Raw genomic sequence first — 21,115 nt, forward strand, 5'->3', positions numbered from 1 at the left:
TAATCCCAGCTACTCAGGAGGCTGAGGCAGAAAAATTGCTTGAACCTGGGAGGCAGAGGTTGCGGTGTGCCAAGATCGCGCCATTGCTCTCCAGCCTGGGCAACGAGAGCAAAATTCTGTCTCAGAAAAAAAAAAAAGAAAGAAAAAAGAAAGAAAGAAAGAGAAAGAAAAAGGCAAAGCTGGGAGAAATAAATACCTTTAAGGTTTCCTATAGCTGGAATGTGCTTAATGACTACACTGCATGGGGCTTTATGTAGGACTAACTGACCAGACTTGGTAAAGGATTAACTAGGAAAGTGGAGGTGCCATTAATAGATAGTGGAGTCAAAGAGGGAAGCTAGTTGTATGGGGAAAGATGATGTGCAGACATGCTGGGTGTGAGGGTTAGTGGAACATCTAGCTGACTGTACAAAGGTGGGATAGCAGCTCTGAAGAGAGGCAAGGGTGGGAGAGATTTCGATTTGGCAACCAAAAGCCTGAAAGCAACACTAGAAGCTATGCAGACAGATGAGTTTATCGAAAGAGGAAATGAGTATATGAGAGGAAAGAGCGAAGAACCATGGGAAGTGAGAAAAGCTGGTGGGGGAAGACAAGGAAGGAACAACTGACTGTGAGCCTTGAACAAGCTACTTCCATTTTCTGACTCTTTAGTCTCCTCATTTGTAAAATGAGGGGGCTGGAGTAAGTAAGCTCTATAAGGCTCTCAGCTGTGACATCTATGCATAATCACAGAAGATCGAAGTGTACAGAACACCATGGAAACTGAAGAGAGATTCTGAAAGGAGGCTTTAAGAGGTCACTTGCATCCAATGCTGCAGAGGTATCAGAGACTGTGGACTTAAATGAAGCCACTGATTAGCAATTTAAAGATCCTCTCCAAGGTAAGGACCCCTCCCTTTCAAGCCACTAATTTTCTATGACCTTTCTCCTACCATATCTAAATGTGAACATTCTGTAAAATTCCGTTCTCTGGCCGGGCGTGGTGGCTCACGACTGTAATCCTAGCACTTGGGGAGGCCAAGGCGAGCGGAGCACCTGAGATCGGGAGTTTGAGATCAGCCTGACCAACATGGAGAAACCCGGTCTCTACTAAAAATACAAAAATTAGCCGGGCGTGGTGGCGCATGCCTGTAATCCTAGCTACTTGGGAGGCTGAGGCAGGAGAACCACTTTAACCTGGGAGGTGGAGGTTGCAGTGAGCTGAGATCGTACCACTGCACTCCAGCCTGGGCAACAAGAGCACAACTCCGCTTCAAAAAAAAAAAAAAAAATTTCATTATCTGCCCTCCACAGATACTTAGTCACACTCCTATAGCAACTGTTATCTCTACAAGGTGGATCAGAAATCTCTGGTTCATACCTTCCTTTCGCACCTCAGTTCACATTTCCAACTGTCTATTGGACATTTCCACCAGTCACTGAATTGAGCTTGCAGTAAAATTGGTAATACTAATGATAATAGTATGATTTAAATTTAATAGTATTAATTAAATAGTATTATTTAAATTATTAAATTTAGCTTGCAGTAAAATTAATAATACTAATGATAATAGCTAACACTCAGTACTTAATTGTGAGTCCTATACTAAGCATATCACATATGTTATCTTCTTTACATCCTATAACAATCCTACAAGGTAGTATTTTATTATCCCCACTTTGTTGATGAGGAAGCTGAGGGTCAGAGATTTTTTCTTTTTTTGAAACAGAGTCTTGCTCTGTTGCCCAGGCTGGAGTGCAGTGGCGTAAGCTTGGCTCACTGCAACCTCCGTCTCCAGGACTCAAGTGATCCACCCATCTTAGCCTTCTGAGTAGTTGGGACTACAGGTGCCTGCCACCATGCATGGCTAATTTTTCTATTGTTTGTAAAGGTGGGGTTTCACCATATTGCCTGTGGCTGGTCTTGAATTCCTGGGCTCAAGTGATCCGCCCGCCTCAGCCTCCCAGAATGCTGGGATTACAGGCATGAGCCACAGCACTCAGCCCAGAGATGTTAAATAATGTCCAAGGTCACATAACTGGGGTGTCATGTAGTCAAGATTCTTCCTGATTCCACAGCCTGAGAGCTTAATAGTTTCACTATAATCGATCTAAAAATCAAGTCATTATCTTTATTTCCTAAATCAGATCACCTCCCTTACTTCTCTATTTCTACTTCTACTTCACTCTCCCCCAGCATCTTTTCACTGGCTTAGAACAGGCCCTCATCCCCTCCTGCTCAGACAATTATGAAAGTGTCTCAAATTGCCTCCCCACTTGCAATTTTACCCTTCCAATTCCGGACATGTGATCAATCCAGCTTAAAAAAATCTCTGAAGGCTCCCATTATCTAGATTACAGAATAAAGTCCAAACTCCTGAACATGGCTAAAGGAGTCCCTTCACAGTCTAGCCCCTAGCAGCCTGCAGTTTAGCTGCACTGAACTGTTAGTCATCCCCAACCATGTCACAGACATTTACATCTGAATGCCTTTGCTCATGTGTCCCTCTACCTGGAATGCCCTCCCCACTCTTCACTGGGATAACTTCTACTCATCTTTCAAATCCCAACTCTAATGTCATCTCCTCTGTGAAGACTTCTCAGATTCCCAACCCCTTCTTCTGATAGAAATTATCTTCCCTTCTTGTGCTCCTGGATCTCGATGTCTGTCTCTTACTACACTATGAGACCTTGGGGGTGATGACCACATCCTGTTCCTTTTTTTTTTTTTTGAGACAGAGAATGAGGTATGACCAAATAGTTTTAAGGAGCTAAGGTTGACTTTATGTACCAAATGCTAAAAAAGCCCTCGTGAGAAAACTGGCCTGGTACCTTGCTTACAGGGATCCCAGCTTTATTCTTGTTTATAAGACAAGCCTGGTCTCATTAGTCAGTGTTATTGCCCAGGCGTGCGGTGGCTCATGCCTGTAATCCCAGCACTTTGGGAGGCTGAGGCAGGTGGATTACTTGCCCCGTAAGTCACAAGGTCACTTCTTGGCAGAACCCTTAAGATATTCATGGAACCTTGAGAAGAAAGGAATTCACCCAAATTTATAGATACCACAGGTGAAATCTGGTCTCAAGTTCTTAATTTGATTCCTAACCTCCAGAAGGCTTTTAAAAATCTAATATGAGATTCCAGGCTGGGCACTGTGACTCATGCCTATGATCCCAGCACTGTGGGAGGCCAAAGTGAGAGGATTGTTTGAGCCCAGAAGTTTGAGACCAGCCTGGGCAACATGACAGAAACCCATCTCTACTAAAAATATAAAAAATTAGCCAGGCGTGGTGGCATGCACCTGTAGTCCTAGCTACTAGGGAGGCTGAGGTGGGAGGATCATCTGAGTCTGGGAGGTCGAGGCTGCAGTGAGCCAAGATTGCGCCACTACACTGTAGCAGGGGTGACAGGACGATACCCTATCTCAAAAAAAAGAAAACAGGCCAGGCGCGATGGCTCACGCCTGTAATCGCAGCACTTTGGGAGGCCGAGGTGGTTGGAACACGAGGTCAGGAGATCGAGACCATCCTGGCCAACATGGTGAAACCCCGTCTCTACTAAAAATACAAAAATTAGCTGCGCATGTTGTCGTACACCTGTAGTCCCAGCTACTTGGGAGACTGAGGCAAGAGAATCCCTTGGACCCGGGAGGTGGAGATTGCAGTGAGCTGAGATCATGCCACTGCACTCCAGCACTCCAGCTTGGCCACAGAGCTTAATAGTTTAATAAAAGAAAAGCAAAAAAAAAAAAGAAAAGAAAAGAAAAGAAGGCCTGGTGCGGTGGCTCGCGCCTGTAATCGCAGCACTTTGGGAGGCCGAGGTGGTTGGAACACGAGGTCAGGAGATCGAGACCATCCTGGCCAACATGGTGAAACCCCGTCTCTACTAAAAATACAAAAATTAGCTGCGCATGTTGTCGTACACCTGTAGTCCCAGCTACTTGGGAGACTGAGGCAGGAGAATCCCTTGGACCCGGGAGGTGGAGATTGCAGTGAGCTGAGATCATGCCACTGCACTCCAGCACTCCAGCTTGGCCACAGAGCTTAATAGTTTAATAAAAGAAAAGCAAAAAAGAAAAAAAAAAAAAAGAAAAGAAAAGAAAAGAAGGCCTGGTGCGGTGGCTCGCGCCTGTAATCCCAGCACTTTGGGAGGCCAAGGCGGGTGGATCACTCGAGGTCAGGAGTTCGAGACCAGCCTGACCAACACGATGAAACCCTGTTTCTACTAAAAATACAAAATAAGCCAGCATGGTGGTACACACCTGTAATCCCAGCTAAGTGGAAGGTGGAAGCAAGATAATCGCTTGAATCTGGGAGGCAGAGGTTGAAGTGAGCCAAGATCACGCCACTGCACTCCAGCCTGGGCGACTGAGCGAGACTCCATCTCAAAAAAGAAAGAAAGGAAAAAATAAAGGGCTGGGTATGGTGGCTCACGCCTGTAATCCCAGCACTTTAGGAGGCCGAGGATGGCGGATCATGAGATCAGGAGATCGAGACCATCCTGGCTAGCACGGTGAAGCCCCATCTCTACTAAACAATACAAAAAATTAGCCGGGTGTGGTGGTGGGTGCCTGTAGTCCCAGCTACTTGGGAGGCTGAGGCAGGAGAATGGTGTGAACCTGGGAGGTGGAGCTTGCAGTGAGTAGAGATCGCGCCACTGTACTCCAGCCTGGGCAACAGGGCGAGACTCCATCTCAAAAACAAAAAAGGAAAAAGAAAGAAACAGAAATCTGTCTCAAGATGACTGTGTTGAATTTCTTGAGAGAAAGAATGTTGGTCTCTAGTGTGACATACTCCTCATGGATTTTTTTTTTTTTTTTAAGGTGAGTTAGATTATTGTTGCTTCGGAAGAGGCAATATTACAAAAGAGGGAAGGAGTTGATTTAAAGGCAATTTAAAGAAAAATGTTAAGTAAATAATAGTACAAGTAGTCACGCAAATAGAGCAAAAATTGTGAATGTGATACTTGAATAACTAAAGTTTGGGAAATTTTGCCAGAATATTCAGGTGAGAACTAAGCTAAACTGTGTCCTGGGAGAGTCCAGCAAGACACTCTTGCATTTAATTGTGAAAAAGGTTAATTACCAATCCAGTTGGTATGTGGGGGACAGATTCCTCATCCTGACCTGCTGGACTCTAAGGCAAGGCTGAGGGGAGCATAGCCTCAGAGTACAGGTGCGTGGGCAGGCTCATTAGCTAGACTCATCAGCTCGCCCATTAGCTGGACTCATCAGCTCATCGTAGGCAGGAACAGCTGGGGTGGGGCAAGGATGAGGACAAAGGCAGAGCAGCCCGAAACTTGCTAGCTCTAGATCTGTGTTTCCAGTGCTCTTCTAAACATCTCTTGGATGTTCCTCAGGCACCTCTACTGATGTGCTGAAGTCAGCTTGTACTGGCAGCCAATTGTTAATTTTTTTTTTTTTGAGATGGAGTCTCACTCTGTTGCCCAGGTTGGAGTGCAGTGGCGTGCTCTTGGCTCACTGCAAGCTCCACCTCTTGGGTTCACGCCATTCTCCTGCCTCAGCCTCCCGAGTAGCTGGGACTAAAGGCGCCCGCCACCACGCCTGGCTAATTTTTTTTGTATTTCAGTAGAGACGGGGTTTCACCATGTTAGCCAGGATGGTTTTGATCTCCTGACCTCATGATCCGCCCGCCTCGGCCTCCCAAGGTGCTGGGATTACAGGTGTGAGCCACCGCACCCGGCCTTTTTTTTTTTTTTGAGATGGAGTCTCACTCTGTCACCCAGGCTGGAGTACAGTGGTGCGATTTTGGCTCACTGCAACCTCTGCCTCCCAAGTTCAAGCAATTCTGCCTCAGCCTCCCAAGTAGTTGGGTGGGCAACACAGCAAGTCCTCATCTCTACACAATACTTTAAAAATTAAGAAAAACAAATAAAAATTAAAAAATAGGCTGGGAGCAGTGGCTCACGCCTGGTAATCCCAGCACTTTGGGAGGCCGAGGCGGGTGGATCACGAGGTCAGGAGTTTGAGACCAGCCTGGCTGGCATGGTGAAACCCCATCTCTACTAAAAATACAAAAAATTAGCTGGGTGTGGTGGCGGGCAGCTGTAGTCCCAGCTACTCAGGAGGCAGAGGCAGGAGAATTGCTTGAACCCGGCAGGTGGAGGTTGCAGTGAGGTAAGATCACGCCACTGGATTCCAGACTGGGCGACAGGGCGAGACTCCGTATCAGAATAAATAAATAAATAATGAAATAAATATATAAAAATTAAAAAATAAAAAATTAGCCTGGTGTGGTCCTAGCTACTTGGGAGGTTGAGGCAGGAGGATCACTGGGGCCCAGGAGCTCAAGGCTACAGTGAGCTATGATCACATCACTGCACTCTAGCTTGGTGACACAGTGAGACCCTGTCTCTAGAAAAGAAAGAAAGAAAGAAAGAAAGAAAGAAAAGGAAGAAAGAAAGAGAAAGGAAGGAAGGAAGGAAGGAAGGAAGGAAGGAAGGAAGGAAGGAAGGAAGGAAAGAAGGAAGGAAAGAAAAGACTATTCTATTCCAATAGGGAAGAAAGATGGAGTTCAACTCCAAATACAATACAAATACAGTAAGGGCACATGGGGATTTATTTATAGCCAAGGAGTGGGATAAGGGGTCAGCGGATGGACAATTACTGAGAGGTGACATCAAGAGTAGGACCAAGGATTTAGAGATCAAAAGTAGGGGAATGGCCGGGCATGGTGGCTCATGCCTGTAATCCCAGCACTTTGGGAGGCCGAGGTGGGCGGATCACGATGTCAGGAGTTTGAGACCTATGTGGACAACACGGCAAAACCCCGTCTGTACTAAAAGTACAAATATAGTAGCCGGGCATAGTGGCAGTCGCCTGTAATCCCAGCTACTTGGGAGGCTGAGGCAGGAGAATCGCTTGAACTGGGAGACAGAGGTTGTAGTGAGCTGAAATCGTGCCACTGCACTCCAGCCTGGGCAACAGAGTGAGACTCTGTCTCCACAAATAAAATAAATAAATAAATAAATAAATAAATAAATAAATAAAATAAGGCCGGGTGCCATGGCTCATGCCTGCATTCCCAGCAGTTTGGGAGGCCGAGGCGGGCAGATCACAAGGTCAGGAGTTCGAGACCAGCCTGGCCAATAGGGTGAAACTCTGTCTCTACTAAAAATACAAAAATTAGCCAGGCGTGGTGGCGGGCGCCTGTTGTCTCAGCTACTCAGGAGGCTGAGGCAGGAGAATTGCTTGAACCTGGGAAGTGGAGGTTGCAGTGAGCCGAGATCATGCCACTGTACTCTAGCCTGGGCGACAGAGCAAGACTCTGTCTCAAAAATAAATAAATAAATACATACATACATAAATAAAATAAAATAAAATAAAAGTACAACAATTAGCCAGGCGTAGTGGCGGGCGCCTGTAATCCCAGCTACTTCGGGGGCTGAGGCATGAGAATCGCTTGAACCCAGGAGGCAGAGGTTGCAGTGAGCCAAAATCGCATCACAGTTTTCCAGTCTGGGTGACAGAGCGAGACTCCGTCTCAAAACAAACAAACAAAACATCCAAACAAACAAACAAAACAAAACAAAAAGTGGGGCAATGAAGAACTTGATCAGGTATTAACAAGAGAGGGATACTTAGCAGGATTCCCTGCTAAGACTTGACTGGGCAGGACAAGGAAGGACAAGGGCCAACGTAGAGGCCTAGTCAAAAAGAGAGCTCAGAGGAACCTAAATAAAGTTTGGTCAATGAGAGATTCTTTTTTAGTTCCTCCTCTTGTTCAAGGCAAGAAGTGACATTCTTCTTTCCTCTGAACAATTTAAATCATTTCTTATTCAGTAGCCTTTTGTTCATTAAGGACCAGCTGAACCATGTGTTGAGACTTGGTAGTAAGGATATTTGCAATCAGGTATTTAATGAGGGTGGTTTCTGTGAAAACAAAAAAAAAAAAAAGACTGATGGTTGGAGCAGACTATAATTCATGAGTCCAGAGGGCAACCAGTTGAGAAGATTTCTATACACTGGGCTTGAAGCATCTTTAGATGGTGGAGTGAGGACAGCAGTGGCAAGCCAAGGAATTTTCTGATTTGCAGTTTGCATGGTTATTTCCTGGAGCGAAGCATGGAAGAGCACGGAAGTTCCACTGAACTTCCTGAGTGGCCCACACAGCAGCAGGCAGGAAGTTGTTCATACATGATCGGCTTTGGTGACGAATCCTTTTGAAGTTTTATATCAAGGTGTCTTGCTTTCGCTTGTAGGGCTTCTTTAGATCCTGGGGAGAAAGAAAGTCAGCTACAAGACAACCTAGAGTTCCAGTAAGGATCTGGGCAGTTAGGTTTTAGTTCCCAGTGTCACCAAGTCAGGAGGGTGGGAAAATAATTGGAAAGATCAATTTAGAGAGTTGTAGCTAGATATTGAAGGAAACTGGAAGAATTGAGAATTTGTTGAGGACTAACAAAATGCACAGGACAGCAGAATCTAGTCCAACTTACAGGTAGATAACAAAGTAAAACGTAAAATGTAGATTGCCAAGTGGTGAAAAATATTTCAAAGACAATGAACAGGACTAGAATCTAACAACCCACAAGGGTGTGCTAAAGTTTTCTATTGAAACATAAAATTTCTTTCTACAGTCACCCCCCTTTTTGATCAATGACAACCAAAATCAGTGTGCAGAAGGGGGGTTTAAAAACAAACAAACAAACAAGGCCGGGCACGGTGGCTCACGCCTGTAATCCCGGCACTTTGGGAGGCCAAGGCAGGGGAATCACCTGAGGTCAGGAGTTCGAGACCAGCCTGGCTAACATGGTGAGACCCCATCTCTACTAAAAATACAAAAATTAGCCAGGCATAGTGGCACGTGCCTGTAATCTCAGCTACCCAGGAGGCTGAGGCAGGAGAATCGCTTGAACCCGGGAGACAGAGGTTGCAGTGAGCCGAGATCATGCCACTGTATTCCAGCCTGGGTGAGAGAGCGACACTCTGTCTCAATTAAAAACAAAAAGAGGCCGGGTGCAGTGGCTCACACCTGTAATCCCAGCACTTTGGGAGGCTGAGGCGGGCGGATCATGAGGTCAGGAGATTGAGACCATCCTGGCCAACATGGTGAAACCCTGTCTCTACTAAAAATAAAGTGTATGGCCGGAAGCAGTGGCTTACGCCTGTAATCCCAGCACTTTGGGAGGCCGAGGCGGGCAGATCACGAGGTCAGGAGATTGAGACCATCCTGGCTAACATGGTGAAACCTCATCTCTACTAAGAAATTAAAAAAAAAAAAATTAGCTGGGCATGGTGGTGGGTGCCTGTAGTCCTAGCTACGTGGGAGGCTGAGGCAGGAGAATGGCGTGAACCTGGGAGGCAGAGCTTTCAGTGAGCCAAGATGTTGCCACTGCACTCCAGCCTGGGCGACAGAGGGCAACTCCCTCTCAAAAACAAAAACAAAAACAAAAACTAAAAACAAAAACAAACAAACAAACAAAAAATCATCAGAGTAAGATTGTTCTTTTTTTTTTTGAAATGGAGTTTCACTCTTGTTGCCCAGGCTGGAGTGCAATGGTGCAATCTCGGCTCACCGCATCCTCCGCCTCCCAGGTTCAAGCCATTCTCCTGCCTCAGCCTACCAAGTAGCTGGGATTACAGGCATGCACCACCATGCCCAGCTAATTTTGTATTTTTAGTAGAGATGGGATTTCTCCATGTTGGTCAGGCTGGTCTCAAACTCCTGACCTCAGGTGATCCACCTGCCTCGGCCTCCCAAAGTGCTGGCATTATAGGCATGAGCCAGCCACCACACCCAGGCCAGTAAGGTTATTCTTGTTTACACAACAAGTCTGGTTTCATTAGATTTGGTGTTATTGTTTGGGCACGGTGGCTCATGCCTGTAACCCCAGCACTTTGGGAGGCTGAGGCAGGTGGATCACTTGAGGTCAGGAGTTCGAGACCAGCCCGGCCAACATGGTGAACCCTGTTTCTACTAAAAAATACAAAAGTTAGCTGGGTGTGGTGGCAGATGCCTGTAATCCCAGCTACTCCGGAGGCTGAGGCAGGGGAATCGCTTGAACCCGGGAAGCAGAGGTGGCGATGAGCCAAGATCATGCCACTGCACTGCAGCCTGGGTGACAGAGTGAGACCCTGTCTCAAAAATAAATAAATGGGCCAGGCGCGGTGACCCACGCCTATAATCCCAGCACTTTGGGAGGCCAAGGCGGGTGGATTACCTGAGGTCGGGAGTTCGAAATCAGCCTGACCAACATGGAGGAGCCCTGTCTCTACTAAAAATACAAAAAATTAGCTGAGCATGGTGGTACATGCCTGTAATTCCAGCTACTTGGGAGGCTGAGGCAGGAGAATCGCTTGAACCTGGGAGGCGGAGGTTGCAGTGAGCCGAGAGAGATCGTGCCATTGCACTCCAGCATGGGCAAGGAGAGCGAAACTCCTAACGCATAAATACATAAATAAAATAAATAAATAAAATAACTTGGTGGTATTATTTACATAAGAGCAGCAAGAATGGTATATGGCCACATAGGACTTTTTCAGTTTGCTTGCTGTAAGTTTTAATAAGGAAACTCGTATTAGTTTTTTCTTTCTTTTCTTTTTGAGACAGGGTCTCACTCTGTTGCCCCAGCTGCAGTGTAGCAGCACAATCTCGGCTCACTGTAGCCTTGACCTCCCGGCCTCAGGTGATCCTCCCACTTCAGCCTCCCTAGTAGCTGGGACTACAGGTGCATGCCACCATCCCTGGTTATTTTTTATATTTTTAGTTGAGATGAGGTTTTGTCATGTTGACCAGGCTGGTCTCAAACTCCTGGGCTCAAGCAATCCACTCACCTTGGCCTCTCACAGTGCTGGGATCATAGGAATGAGCCATGGTGCCCAGCCTGGAGTTTCATATTATATATATTATATATATATATATATATATATATATATTTTTTTTTTTGAGACGGAGTCTCGCTCTGTTGCCCAAGCTGGAGTGCAGTGGTCGGATCTCACCTCACTGCAAGCTCCGCCTCCGGGTTCACGCCATTCTCCTGCCTCAGCCTCCAGAGTAGCTGGGACTACAGGCGCCCGCCACCTCGTCCGGCTAGTTTTTTGTACTTTTTAGTAGAGACGGGGTTTCACCGTGTTAGCCAGGATGGTCTCGATCTCCTGACCTTGTGATCCGCCCGCCTCGGCCTCCCAAAGTGCTGGGATTACAGGCTTGAGCCACCGCGCCCGGCCTCATATTAGATTTTTAAAAGCCTTATGGAGGCTAGGAAGCCAAGCCAAGAACTTGTGACCAGATTTTACCTGCAGTACTTATAAATTTGGGTGAATTCCTCTCTTCTCAAGGTCCCATAAATATCCTAAGGTTCCTGAGCCTGCCTGCCATGAAGTGACCTTGTGTCTTACCTGGGGAAATGATCCACCCGCCTCAGCCTCTCAAAGTGCTGGGATTACAGGCATGAGCCATCATGCCCGGGGAATAACACTAAATCTAATGAGACTAGGCTTGTTTTGTAAACATGAATAAGGTTGGGATCCCTATAAGCCAGGTACCAAGTCAGTTTTCTCATGAGGGCTTTGTAAGCATTTGGTCCATAAAGTCAACCTTAGCTTCTTAAAACTGTTTGGTCATATCTCATTCTATGCATACTATTCTCGAATATGACATTCCAGTCAGAGTCCTGGATATAGAACCAATGTTTTCAATTATGTCCTGTTAGAAGAGGACAGATTCTTATTGAATTTATGCAAATAATTATATTGCCATGAAAATAAGAGTACTCAATAAGAGTTCCCAAATTCCATAGGAACCAGTCAGGGAGAGAAGATAAATATCTCATTTCTGTTTATAAAAGCCAGGCATGGTGGCTCATGCCTGTAATCCCAGCACTTTGGGAGGCGGAGGTGAGTGGATTACCTGAGGTCAGGAGTTCGAGACCAGTCTGGCCAACATGGCAAAACCCCATCTCTACTAAAAAATACAAAAGTTAGCCAGGCGTGGTGGCACCGCCTGTGATCCCAGCTACTAGGGAGGCTGAGACAGGAAAATCACTTGAATCTGGGAGGCAGAGGTTGCGGTGAGCCAAGATCACGCCACTGCACTCCAGCCTGGGCGACAGAGTGAGACTCCGTCTCAAAAATAAATACATGAATAAATAAATAGGCTGGGTGCGGCGGCTCACGCCTGTAATCCCAGCACTTTGGGAGGCCGAGGTGGGCGGATCACGAGGTCAGGAGATCAAGACCATCCTGGCTAACACAGTGAAACCCCGTCTCTACTAAAAATACAAAAAAAATTAGCTGGGCGTGGTGGTGAGCGCCTGTAGTCCCAGCTACTCGGGAGGCTGAGGCAGGAGAACGGCGTAAACCCTGGAGGTGGAGCTTGCAGTGAGCTGAGATTGCACCACTGCACTCCAGCCTGGGCGACAGAGCGAGAGTCTATCTCAAATAAAAATAAATAAATAAATAGATAAATAAAAGTATAATCTACTAGTTGTTATGAGTATAGATAACTGAAAAGAGAAAAGGGCTTTCTTAAATCCAGCAGCAATATTCTAAATAAAAACCATAATAATCTTTCATCAGTTTATTCAGTCCTATGTAATTAATTCTTGTTCTGCTAAGATACTGGGTTAGCAGTTTTGTGACCCCATCGGCTTCTCCACTGGAGTTCTGGAAATCTCAACTTAGTCCAGTGGTACAGTCTCAAAGTTATTTAAGCAATGCCATCAGAAGCCTGTGCTCTCAAAGTATCTGGTATAGTTCTTTCCATGGGTCTCTGAGACCAGTTGTTAAAATTTTAGGAATTTTTCGAGTGATTGATGTCACATTAGGGGTGGCTTGAAATTAGGGGTGGGAGTATTTACCACAGGAATTGGTTCATCAAGGCTTTTCCCACCATCTAGAGCCAGTAGTTAAATGTCTTCCAGCACACCACCGGGTACCTCCAACTCAACATATGCCAAACTGAATCACTTGTCTCCCTCCGTAAAACCTGCTCCCCATCTTAGATTCCCAGTCCCTATGTGAATGATGTCACCACAAGCCCAGTTTCTTTTTTTTTTTTTTTTTTTTTTTGTTGAGACGGAGTCTCGCTCTGTCGCCCAGGCTGGAGTGCAGTGGCCAGATCTCAGCTCACTGCAAGCTCTGCCTCCCGGGTTTACGCCATTCTCTCGCCTCAGCCTCCCGAGTAGCTGGGACTACAGGCGCCCGCCATCTCGCCCGCTAATTTTTGTATTTTTTTAGTAGAGACGGGGTTTCACCGTGTTAGCCAGGATGGTCTCGATCTCCTGACCTCGTGATCCGCCCATCTCGGCCTCCCAAAGTGCTGGGATTACAGGCTTGAGCCACCGCGCCCGGCCAAGCCCAGTTTCTCAAGCAAAAAATTTTTTGAGTTGTTTATGACTCCTTTTCCCCCCTCATCGACCATATCAATCACTGAGTCTTGCCAATTCTCCTTCAGAAATGTTTTCCCAAACTAATCATCTCTGTCACTATCTTAGCTCAAGCTCTTATCATTTTTTTTTTTTTTTTTTGAGACAGAGTCTCGCTCTGTCGCCAGACTAGAGTGCAGTGGCGCAATCTCGGCTCACTGCAACCTCCGCCTCCTGGGTTCAAGTGATTCTCCTGCCTCAGCCTTCCGAGTAGCTGGGACTACAGGCATGCACCACCATGCCCAGCTAATTTTTGTATTTTTAGTAGAGATAGGGTTTCACCATGTTGGCCAGGATGGTTTCGATCTCTTGACCTTGTGATTTGCCCGCCTCGGCCTCCCAAAGTGCTGGGATTACAGGCATGAGCCACTGCTCCCGGCCGCTCCTATCATTCTTTTTTTTTTTTTTTGCCTGAACAATTGCAAGAACCTCTTGGTTATCCATCTGCCTCCAGTGCATCCGGGTACTGTCTGTCCCTCGTGGTCTTTCTAAAACACCCCAGTGTAATCCAGGTACTTGCTGACATAAAGACCACAGCTGGCTCACCTTTACCTATGGGAGAGTATCCAAGATCTTCAGCAGCTCTCAGAAAAGCCTTTAAAATTTTGCCTTAGGTCTTCTTCAGATTCATGTTCCCCACCCCTCCCTACCATGTACCCGTTGTCCTGTATGAATTGCTTACTGTCCCCGAAATGTGCCTTACTCTTTCAAAACTTTATTCCCTCTGTCTGAAATTCTCCCCACCACTCTGAGCCTGGAAAATTTCTCTTCTTCTTCTTCTTTTTTTTTTTTTTTTGAGATGGAGTCTCGCTCTGTCGCCCAGGCTGGAGTGCAGTGGCGCGATCTCGGCTCACTGCAAGCTCCGCTTCCCGGGTTTGCGCCATTCTCCTGCCTCAGCCTCCTGAGTAGCTGGGACTATAGGCGCCCGCCACCACGCCCAGTGAATTTTTTTGCATTTGTAGTAGAGACGGGGTTTCACTGTGTTAGCCAGGATGGTCTCGATCTCACCTCGTGATCCACTCGCCTTGGCCTCTCAAAGTGCTGGGATTACAGGCGTGAGCCACCGCGCCCGGCCAAAATTACTCTTCTTTAAAGACCCAGCTCAGAGTTAATATTCTTTGTGGGCCAGGCACAGTGGCTCATGGCTGTAATCCCAGCACTTTGGGAGGCTGAGGCGGGTGGATCACTTGAGGCCAGGAGTTCAAAACCAGCCTGGACAACATGGTGAAACCCCGTCTCTACTAAAAATACAAAAATTAGCTGGGCATGGTGGCCCATGCCTGTAATCCCAGCTACTCAGGAGGCTGAGGAAGGAGAATCGCTTGAACCTGGTGGCAAAGGTTGCAGTGAGCCGAGATTGCACCACTGCACTCCAGCCTGGGCAACAGAGCGAGACTCTATCTAAAAAAAAAAACAAAAAACAATTATTTGAGAACTCTGTCAGGATAAGTTAGTATTCCCCACCCCCATCACCACACTGTCTGTGCCTCTAATATAGAACTTATCACACAGTATTGGAGATACCTGTAAAACAGGTCTGGCTCCCCTGCCGGACTGTGTGTTACCTCAGAGCCTAGCATAGTACTTGGAACATGGCAAGAGCTCAAAAAATGAAAGAGTAGACTCAAGGGTGAATGAGTGAAGCTGGTCCCTGCTCTCATAAGACTGTTTCCTGCTTTGTTGTAGAGAAGCCCCTACCTGAAGCACCTGTTCTGGTGCCCCCAGCTCCTGCGTCCTACCTTCGTGTCCTGTCTGGCACCTTCATCTTCACAGGGATAGTGCTTGTCTAGCTCTTGCCAGACCTTTTGACACCTGGCATCCTTCCCTGGGAGCCCAGGCCCCATGGCAGGGCCTCTGTCACTGGCTGCCAGACACTCTGGCTGCCAACCACCTGCCTGTCTGGGCTTCCTCCTGGCTTCTGCTGCATCCTGGTTACCCAGATGCTTGCTCTACCTGCCTGTCTAAATAGCTGGCTGAGGCTCTGCTTCTACTTCTGGGATCTTCTGCTTTACCCTGGACCATCTGTCTGCTCTCACAGTCCTGACCCTCCCTGTTCTAGCATCCCCTGTCACCAAAGGAATCCAATTTCTGTCACTGTCCTGATAAAAGATAAGGTAGAGCATACTGATTAAATGCATAGGCTCTAGACTTTAATTTCTAGATTCAAATCCCACTTCTTTCACTTACAACCAGTTGTGTGGTCTTGGGTGAGTCACTTCATCTCTTTGAACCACAGCTGGCTCATCTGCAAAATGGGCATGATAATGATACCTACATCAGAACGTCACTTTGAGATTTAAGAAGATAACATGCTTAATATAGTAGCTGGCACCCAAGTAAATATCCAAGAACTATTTTCTATCATTATTGTTTTTATGTTTCCAGTATCTACGACAGAATTGGCACTCAACAAATGTGTGTTGAGAGAGGAGGAGGAAAAGAAATAATAATCACTGGTTATTCCATTCCTGATCAAAGTCTATTCCATTTGCTAATCCCATTCCTACCTCAGGAGGCAAGTACCTTATCACCATTTGGTTCTGTCGCTCAGATGTTTCTGCAATCCCATGTCCTCTAGGAATCCTGTGCAGTCGAAAGCCAATAGCTTTCCTGGTCCCAATATGCCTAGATAAATCAAAAACTCTCACAATTGCCCACTCCCACTTTTCATTTCAGTTACATACATTTATCCTGATTTCTTCCCCCTGAAATTGCACTGACCTCAGATGTGTAGCTGGTGTGAACATTTGTGGATTACATATTTTACACATGAACCTACTTCTCCTCACCCTGCATATATGTGCTTTCTGCATTTTCTTTCTTTTTTTATTTTATTTTTTTGAGACAGGGTCTCACTGAGTGCAGCGGCACGATCTTGGCTCACTGCAACCTCCGCCTCCCAGGTCCAAGCGATTATCCTGCCTCAGCCTTCTGAGTAGCTGGCATTACAGGTATGCACCATCATGCCCAGCTAATTTTTGTAATTTAGTAGAGACAGGGTTTTGCCATGTTGATCGGCTGGTCTGGACTCCTGACGTCAAGTAATCCGCCTGCCTCGGCCTCCTAAAGTGCTGGGATTACAGGCATGAGCCACCACGACTGGCCGCTTTCTGCATTTTCAGTGTCACTCAGCCCTTGTTGTCTCTGATTGTCAAGGCAACGACTGCGTGTAAACTAATGTGGACGGAGTATTGGACAGAGAAACGCCTTAGAAATGTTTTGTGATGAAGATGAAGGAGAGGCGCTGGAAGCAGAAGCTGGGGAGGGGGTAGGATTTGTGTCTCCACTTACTCTTCACCCCAGCAGGGACAGAAAGCATGCCTCCTCTTTCCTGTTCATGGCTACATTCCTCTCTGAGGCCAGAGGGGCAAGCTGGACAATGCAAATGAACATTGGATGAGACTTAGCCAAGGGGCCTCCAAAGGGAGAGCAGCAGGGCTGCTTAGGAGGGAATCGAAAAATAAGGTGGCCACCTATTTCTTAGCACCTTCTTTGTTTTCCCAATCGGCAAACTCCTCCCCTCTCCTGGAGATCAATACCAAAATGCAAAAGCTCTCTCAGAATATGTGCCTGAGTCTGAGAGCACTTTGCAGACTGGGAAGCCCCTGAGTCTCTAGCCTTTGGTATGATACTCAGGCTCCAGGGAATTGATCCTGCACCCATTATTCACAAAGCCCTATACAAGGCAGTGTTAAACTTAGGTCAAACTGCAAGTTTTCAATCACATGCTTTAGCTGTGGGATGAAGAGACACAGCAGAGAAGTGGTGATGGTTGTGTGAGCATCAAAGAGCAAATGAGACTACAAGCAGCAGCCCAAAGGGGGCAAACTTAGCCAGTCTCTTGCCAACTTCCCACTATGGATGTTCTATTGACTTCATTTGACCCTATCCAGGAAGCTAGGATTTCTTGTGCAGGTGGAAGTCCATTCATTCGCCTATTTCAAGAGTTTGGGTCCAGAACAGCTTGTATTTCAGTCTCAGTTCCCTACTTTTCTTACTCCCCCTTCCTTTCCCCCTCCCCTATTAACGACTGAAGTCTGTTTCCTCTTTAGGGCTGCAATTTTGCATTTGCAGTCCTCGGCAAAACTGTCATACGTGCCCACTGCAGGTGCCCACTGCAGATGCCCAAGACCCGGAGAAATGTTTGTAAACCTTCAACCCTGACTGTGCTTCCCTGGACTCCTCTCTCGGTGGGGCGGCTGTTGGGGCAAGGCAGCTGACCTTTGCTAGGGACTCAGAGCTGCGGGGGGTCTGGAATTGAACTGGAAACCGAGAGGGAAAGCCTCGCTGTCGTTTCTCCCGCCCCTGCCCCCACCCCGATCTTGCGGAAGGGAGAAAGCTCAAAGAACAATGAGGGGTTAAGCACCTTATAAGGAAATGAACCTCCTCTTTCCTGTGCGGAAATTGTGCTTTTTGCTTCTATATGTTCAAAATACACTGTAAAAAACGATCCTCGATAGGATTCACCAAATCCACTTCCCTAGAGCAAGGCGGCGGAGGTGGGGGGTGGGCGTCAAGTGGGAACGAGGCGAGAGAGGACGGGAGGGGCGGGAATCAGGCGAGCGTGTGAAGAATTTGAGGGATGAGTCATCAAAAAGGAGCTGGGAAAGGGAGCGGAACTAGTAATCCGAGCCGGGAAGCAGACGAACATTCATTAGACGCAGATTGTGTCAATCACGTTTGCTCCGCAAATGACCTGAGAGCCTGCCCGGCCTCTCCGACCGGAAAAAGGGTCTTGGTGGGCGGTCTAAAGCTTTTGAAATCGGAAAAGGCGGAGCGCGAGAGAGCCGTCAGAGCAGCCTGATGCAGCGCAGGCGTGCTCCGCAGAAAGATGGCGTTTGCCATCAAGGTCACATGGCCACTTTAGGGGACTAAAACGAAATACTAGCTGATATCAACAGGAACTGCCAGCACAGGATCAGATTTTCAGAAGCAGTCTCAATTCTAAGTGTCTTTTTCTGATTAGAATCGTAAGCACATTTATTTGTATTTGTCCGAACACATGTCCTAAGTCATCAAAACTATGTGAAGGGGTAGAGTTTTACTGGGGGTCTTCTCTTTCCGGAGGCCTGAAAAGGGTGGGAGGAGGGTGGGGGAAACCCAAGGGCCAGGGTGACTGTAGAACCGGCAAGCAGCACGTGCCAGGATAGAAGGCACCCTCTAGGTCTCTGCACGGAGTTTCTCTCTTGTTGCCCAGACTGGAGTGCAATGGCACGATCTCGGCTCCCTGCAACCTATACCTCCCGGGTTCAAGCAATTCTCCTGCCTCAGTCTTCCAAGTAGCTGGGATTACAGGTGCCTGCTACCACGCCTGGCTAATTTTTTGTATTTTTAGTGGAGACAGGGTTTCACCATGTTGGCCCAGCTGGTCTCGAACTCCTGACCTCAGGTGATCCACCTGCCTCAGCTTCCCAAAGTGCTGGGATTACAGGCGTGAACAACTGCACCCGGCCTCCTCTATGGTTAAGCTTTATTTATTTATTTACTTATTTGAGATGGAATTTCGCTCTGTCATCCAGGCTGGAGTGCAGTGACTCAGCTTAGTGCAAGCTCCACCTTCCGGGTTCAAGCTATTCTCCAGCCTCAGCCTCCCGAGTAGCTGGGATTACAGGAGTGTGCCACCATGCCCAGCTAATTTTTGTATTTTAGTAGAGATGGGGTTAATTTATTTTTATTAGTAGAGACAGGGTTTCACCATGTTGGTCAGGCTGGTCTCAAACTCCTGACCTCAGGTGATCTGCCCACCTCGGCCTCCCTAAGTGCTGGGATTACAGGTGTGAGCCATCAGGCCCGGCCAACTATGGTTAAACTTTAGTTGATACAGGATAAGAAATGTGAACATTATAAGCCCATTTGTTTGTGTGTTCTCTTGTTACCTTTTTTGGTTACTTTCTTATCCATTAGTGTCCTAGCAAATGTTACTTTTCAAAAATTGCAGCCTTGTCTTAACTAAAAGATAAAAAGGAATTTATTTACTTCTTAGCCAGTACAGTTAGAGGGCATGCACTCTGGCAGCCCTGTAATGTAGGGACCAGGGAAGAATTGAGGCAAATAAAAGTAGTGATCCATGAATTGAAGCATTCTAGTCTAGCTGATGGTTTCTTTCTTTTGCACTTCTGCCATTTTCATGCCCCTCACCTGCAGTTGACAATCCAAACTGAGAGCTGGTCCAGGATTCTCCAGCACCCAGAAGAGCCTGAGGTGGACCCACAGAAACTCAGACTTTAAGGGTACCTAGGAATGGAAGTAGTGGCAGAAGGAGTAACCTTTTCATTGGCTCAGTCTTGTCCTTGCTCAGCTCTGGCCATCCCAGTTCAAGCCATCCCCTCAAACTATGCTCTACTAATACTCCTTTATAAGACATCATCAGACCACTCCAGTTTTTTTCTGTTTTTTTTTGTTTGTTTGTTTTGTTATTGTTGTTGTTTGTGTTGAGACACAGCCTCATGCTGTCACCCAGGCTGGAGTGCAGTGGCACCGTCTCAGTTCACTGCAACCTCCGCCTTCCAGGTTCAAGTGATTCTCCTGCCTTACCCTCCAGAGTAGCTGGGATTACAGGCACCCTCCACCAAGCCTGGCTAATTTTTGTATTTTTTGTAGAGATGGGTTTTCACCACGTTGGCCAGCTGGTCTCGAAAATTCCTGACCTCAAGCGATCTGCCCACCTCGGCCTCCCAAAGTGCTGGAATTACAGGCATGAGCCACCACACCCAGTCGCAGTGTCCAATTTTATTGATCCTTTTGAATCTGTTTAGGGGGGCTTGAGGGGAAAGGGGGCCACACATCTGTTCTATTATCAGAGGCACCGTTTCTCCCTCCCCTAACCTTTAAGAGGGGCTGTAGGATTTCTCAGTGTAGTTTCATAAACAGGTTTCTTATGGAGGAGCTATTCTAGCCCAGTCATTCTAGAATAGTATAGCCCACTCAGGAAGAAACAACACTTAAACTTGAGCTGAGTGGGGAACAAGACTCATTTACTGTTCCTCCCTTGGCCACCCTAGACAATCATGACAATTTCTCTTGGTCACGTCTGAGAGAGAGGTATTGTAATAATCTTTTGTGGATACTCAAGCCACCATAAGAGAATGTGTGGGTGTGGAGAGGGGGACATGGCAAACCCAGTCCTGTAGTATTCTGGGGAAAGTACTCTGGAGGAAGATACTCTATTTACCACAGGGGTGCTCTGGGGAAAAAGAGACACTTTGGTAACATAGGAAGGATGGCTATGAGGCCTGGTGCAGGACTTTCCCTTTCCTCCTCCTCTTTTCCATTTACACAGACCCCAGAATGCCTCTGAATGACTGGCTCTATCCTGCTGGAAGGAAGATAGCCCCATCCCTGGATGCTGGGAAGCAGTTCAGTGCTATTGATTTAGGAAGAAGGGGGAAGGCGGCTTCTACACGAGGGCGCTATATTCTGTCTTGGACACCAGGTGGCACCAAATCATAACCATAGCTCCAAAGAACCCATCAGGAAATGGACCTTGAGAGCCCTTGAACTATTTTCCTCTCCCTCCCCACTCCCCACATGAAATTGAAGAGTATGAAGCCTTTCAGATATGGTGGATGACCCTCCTTCAATTAAAACTCTTGAATTCTTAAGCCAGAGCCACTTCCAGCTGAAGATTTTAGGATTTAATTATTATTATTTTTGAGATGGAGTTTCACCTCTTGTGGCCCAGGCTGGAGTGCAATGGCGTGATCTTGGCTCACTGCAACCTCTGCCTCCTGGTTCAAGCGATTCTCCTGCCTCAGC

General features: G+C 47.0%; 1 long non-coding RNA gene across 1 annotated transcript in view; it reads left to right on the forward strand.

Annotated features, from left to right (window-relative positions):
- Nucleotides 1-510: 510 nt before the first annotated feature.
- Nucleotides 511-21,115, forward strand: part of LOC117077622 — a 37,139-nt gene continuing 16,534 nt past the window's right edge. The window contains exons 1-2 of the long non-coding RNA XR_004434814.1: nt 511-881; nt 16,209-16,311. This is a non-coding gene — a long non-coding RNA (uncharacterized LOC117077622). The remainder of the gene's footprint in view (nt 882-16,208; nt 16,312-21,115) is intronic.

The sequence above is a fragment of the Trachypithecus francoisi genome, unplaced genomic scaffold (genome assembly GCF_009764315.1).
Source record: "Trachypithecus francoisi isolate TF-2019V2 unplaced genomic scaffold, Tfra_2.0 Lachesis_group6, whole genome shotgun sequence".
Taxonomy (NCBI): Eukaryota; Metazoa; Chordata; class Mammalia; order Primates; family Cercopithecidae; genus Trachypithecus; species Trachypithecus francoisi.